Raw genomic sequence first — 4,805 nt, 5'->3', positions numbered from 1 at the left:
GCCCGGCCCGGCCCGACGCGCTCCTCCCCCTGCCCGCCCCTGCCGGGGGAGGTGGCGGCCGCGGCGAGGCCGGGTCGGGCCCATGCTCCGCCGGGGAAGGGGCGGGAGCCGCCGTGGCGTGTGCGCCGGGGCCGGGGGCGAGGCCCTTGCCGGCTCCGCTCCGCCCCGCCCCTCCGGGGAGAAGTTTGGGCAACTTTCCCCCCGCCGGCAGCCGCCCGACCCCTCCATCCCCGGCCCCGCCGGAGGGGAGGGAGAGAGGGGGCACCGGTCCGCCCGGCGGCCCCGCGATCGTGCCTGTGGCCGGGCGTCACGTGTGGAAGCGAAGGGTGTCGCGGGGGGCCGTGCCGGGCCGTGGCGGGCGGTGGGGGGACAGCGGGGACTGGGCAGCCCCGGTCCCCGCCGCCCCCGCTGGCAGCTCGGCGATAAGGTGGGGCGAGGAAGCGGGAGAAAGGAATGGCCGCTTCGGGTGCAGGATTAGCCGCGTCTGACCTTGATTCCTTTTCTGAAGTGACCTTTAAATCGCAAGTTATTAGCGGAAGGTTTAAAAAAAAAATAATAATAATTCAGCATTTCGGTGTCCACGCGTGGACGTACTTGCCGTTCCCGCTTCCCTCTCCTGTCAGCGGCGTTTCTGATCCCAAATTAAATCTTGAGGAAGGATGAGTACTTTACCCAGTTTTCATTTCATCTCTGTTTATTTTGCTTAATTAGCATTACGGTGCTGAGAATGTCAAGGGCAAATGTTTTGCTTAGTTATTAAACATGGGTACTAGTATAATTCACAGTCTAAAGCAGCTCTCCCTCATGAGATAGAAACACACACAGATACGGAGACAGAGTTTAATGTCCATTAAGGGTTATTAAAAAAGAAGAGGAGGAAGAGTCAACCCGCAGATTTGAAAGCAAATGCTGCTACTTACATTTGAGTCAGAACTATAAAACGGTAAGGGAAAAAATCAAGCCAGGAAAGCTATCATCTAGTGAAGAAACAGAAAAAAATCTGTCTCATAAGTTCTAATTATAATATCCCTGTTAATATTATTTAGCTTTTTCCCCTCCCCCCCCGCAAAGCTTCAGTTTTCTTTCTGAGATCATGATCTTTCTTTCGTCCAACTATGGGAATGTTCTCATTAATTTCAAAAGGTGCAGGACTAAATCCTAATGGTTTACACAACTTTCTTCCAAGTTTCATTTCACTCTTAATAGTCCTTTAAGGCAGAAAGAGAAAGAAAGAATATTATTTACATTGCAAGCTCCTTGGAGCACAAACAGCTTTGTTCATATGGCGGTTTATAGGAGTTAGGTATGAGGTCTTGTCCCGGTTAGAGAACACTTACGTGTATTGCAATGATTTATCCTTTTCTTAACTATTTAGGTGCTTCCTCTGTTAAAAACACAACCATCAAAGCTCAGTACCCTGATACCGTAGTAGTTGTATCAAAGTGCATATACAAACAGTGTGATGTTAGCAGAAGCTAGGTGTGTTTCTAAGGGCTCTAAGCCATAGGTATCAGTGAATCAGCTAACGCCAGTCTGTCATTAATCCTGAAGAAGAAATGCATTTCCTTTACCTGTTACTGCTAGAACTTGGAGGGAAATTAGATGTTTGGATTTTGGATTTTGGATTTTGTGATTGGTTGTTTTGGTGGGTTTCTTTTGATGTCTGGTATTATTTCCGTAGGTATGTACCAGACATTAATTGTGTTAGCCAATTAATTTGTTTGAGTCATGTTGGTATTGCCTCCCAATTGTAAAATGTTAATTATTGGAAGAACATGGCAAATATAATTAAAAAAAAGACAAAGGATTTTAAAATTAATAAAGAACATAGGTGTTCCAAGCGAAACACACTGTCCCAGAACTGTATGAAATACAGGATCATGGTTCTGTTCTAGTATTTCATTAAAAGGAGGAGAAAATGTCAACAGTTGACCAGTATATATGAAAACTTGGGATATTATATACAGAAATAGCACTGGCGCCTATAGTTAATGTTGCCAGCACTTTCTGTACAAGAGTCAATTTCTTTTTACTTTATCAAACCTTTGCTGTTTGGGCTGGAGTTGCCTCTGCAACATAGCTGCCTCAGGTTGATTTTTTTATATTTTTTTTAAAGTTCCACCTAAAGTTCAGTCATATGTAGTCTGAAAAATATATGTTTTCACTATCTACAAAAAAACCCCAAAACAAACAACTTCAACAGGTTTCTCACTGAGAAGCAGAAAGCTGGCATACAGCTCCCCCAACCCACAAACCCAACCACAACCTGCACAACGCACTGCAGTTTCCTATGCTCAAGAGAGATGTGTTTGCATCTTAAATTCTCCAAGGATTTCATCTGTAGTGAGCATGCTGCATCTGCTTACAGCTTCTGTGTCTGAAAGAATGGTGTATCAGCAAATGGATCAGCTCGGGCACACTCCAGCCTCTGCCTTCTGGCCACCCACTGTTCCTGAAGTACCTGGGAGAGCCGGCTGTGGGAACGGACATGTCCCCCCACCTCAGAGATGTTTTGCTCAAGGAGGATGGGAGAAACAGCCCAAGTGGAGGGGCGGCTTGGTCCTAAGGCACCATCAGACATCAAGGGTTCAAGGGTTAGGGAGGGAACCTGGCCTTCACAGAAGGGCAAGGAGGGCTGGAAAGAAGGAGACAGAGACAGCGTAAATGTACAAGCAAAGATTACGTGAATAGAGGCAACATAGGAAAAGACAGCAAGGAAAACCCGAAATAGCAGAGTTCATCACAAAGTAATACGCACCATTGCCTCGGAAGTTTATCTTTGACTTAAGGAGTACTGTGACCATCATTTTTCCTTTAGTGAATGGATATGAAATCAACTGGAAAAGTGTCTGCCCTGCCTCCCTTGGGGGGGGTCAGTCCACAGAAGGAATATCTATGGAAGCTATTAGTTCAAGTGATAAGGATCTCTCCTGTGTCACTACGAAAACCTAACCTTCGCTGATGACATAAGTTGCGGGTCAGTGTAATTTTACACAACATGGATTTCCACTGTACAAATTACTCATTTTTGAAATGTCTGAATGACTTGCCTGCATTCAGGTTTGGAGCTCACGTTGACAAATGAAATCGATTGCAAGGATGTTTTAAACACGTATGATATTACAAGCTTGTAATATCATTTGTAGTCTCAAATATTGAGTGCAAAGCACCCAAATTTGTATTACCATCAGTGGACAGTTTCAAGGAATCTCGATCAGTCTGTACGTGAAGTCCCTCATATGAAACAGAGAAAATATACCATCTCCAGATCTGACAGAGGTGTTCATTACTGTCTATGAGAACCCATATGCTAAAGTCACAAAGGCCACAGAAGTATCCCAACAGAATTAATACTGTTGTACTCAATAAAAAGCCAGTATGGAGTTAAAATGCAATAAATAAATAGGAAAGCTTCTAAGAAGTACTGCCTGCCTGCTTCATTTCCTTGGAGAGGCAGGGATCCTCTGGAAACATAGCTCATGCTCATATATTAAGTTAGTATGCTACCATTAACATCATTCAGTACATACGTAGAAACAGCTGAATTAAATCAGTCTAAATCTTGTCATTTTCAGACTTCTAAGTGATACACTTGGGAAAAACAATACCTTTTAAAATACAAAGTATTATTCTACATATAATTTAAAATAGAATAACGCTAATTTAAAGCATTTCCAACAAGTAGTATTTTTCTAAGATACTAAAGGATGTTATAAAAGTAAACGCTATAGTAAAAAGTAAAAAAAAGTAAAAAGTAAAAATGCTATAAAAAAAAAGTAGTAGTTAATTTCCAAAATGACACCCTGTCTCTCAACAGAGATATTTTTTCTTAGGATATCAGCATTTACGCTTTCTCTGCTGTTTTTTCTCCAGTTAGTGGTTTGACTATTTTAACCTTTTTTTCCCCCTTTCTCTCTGACCTCTCTATTTTTCTTTTGTCTCTCTCTCTCTCTCTCCCTCTCTCTCATACATTGTACCACTACTTCCATAAGCCATAGACTCAAAGAATAATTTAGTCTGGAAGGGGACCTTCAGAAGTCATCTAGCCCAACCCACTGCTTAAAACCAGGTCTAATCAGATCAGGTTGCTCGGGCCTTGAACATCTCCAAGGATGGAGATCTCACAGCCTCTCTGTGCCCCAATGACCTGGTGTTTGAACACCCTCCTGGTAAAAAAGCTTTTGCTAATATCTAACCAGAATTTACCATGTTCCAACTTTTCTCTATTGCCTCGTGCCCCATCACCACGCAAGTCTGCGAAGAGTCTGGCACCATCATTTTTGTGTCCTCTGGTCAGGAAGTAATAAGGTCTCCTTGAACCTTTACTTCTCTGGACTGAACAAACCCATCTCTCTCAACGTCTTCTCATACATCGAGTGCTCCGACAATCCTCCTTGCCCTGTTCAGGACTCACTCCTGTATGTCAATACTTTTCCTGTACTAGGGAGACAAAATTCTGGACAGAGCACTCCAGAAATGGTCTTGCAACTGCTGAATAGAAGTGGTGGATCACTCTCCTGGACCTGCTGGCTACATTCTTGCTAAGACAGCCCAGGATGCTGTTGGCTGCCTTTACTGGCTCTTGTTCAGCTGCTGCCTGCTTTGACCACCAGGTCTTTTTGTGCAAAGCTGCTTCCTAGCTGATCACCCCCCGGGCTGTACCGGTACATGGGATAATCCCCCCCAAGATGCAAGATTTGCATTTGCATTCTTGAACTTTGTGAGGTTCCTGCTAGACCATTACTCCAGCCTGACCAGGTCCTTCAGAACGACAGTCCCGCCCTCCAGTTCGTTGGCTACTCCCC

The sequence above is a fragment of the Larus michahellis genome, chromosome 1 (assembly GCF_964199755.1).
Source record: "Larus michahellis chromosome 1, bLarMic1.1, whole genome shotgun sequence".
Lineage (NCBI taxonomy): Eukaryota > Metazoa > Chordata > Aves > Charadriiformes > Laridae > Larus > Larus michahellis.
The sequence above is the reverse complement of the archived record's forward strand: the minus strand, read 5'-3'. Positions refer to the sequence as shown.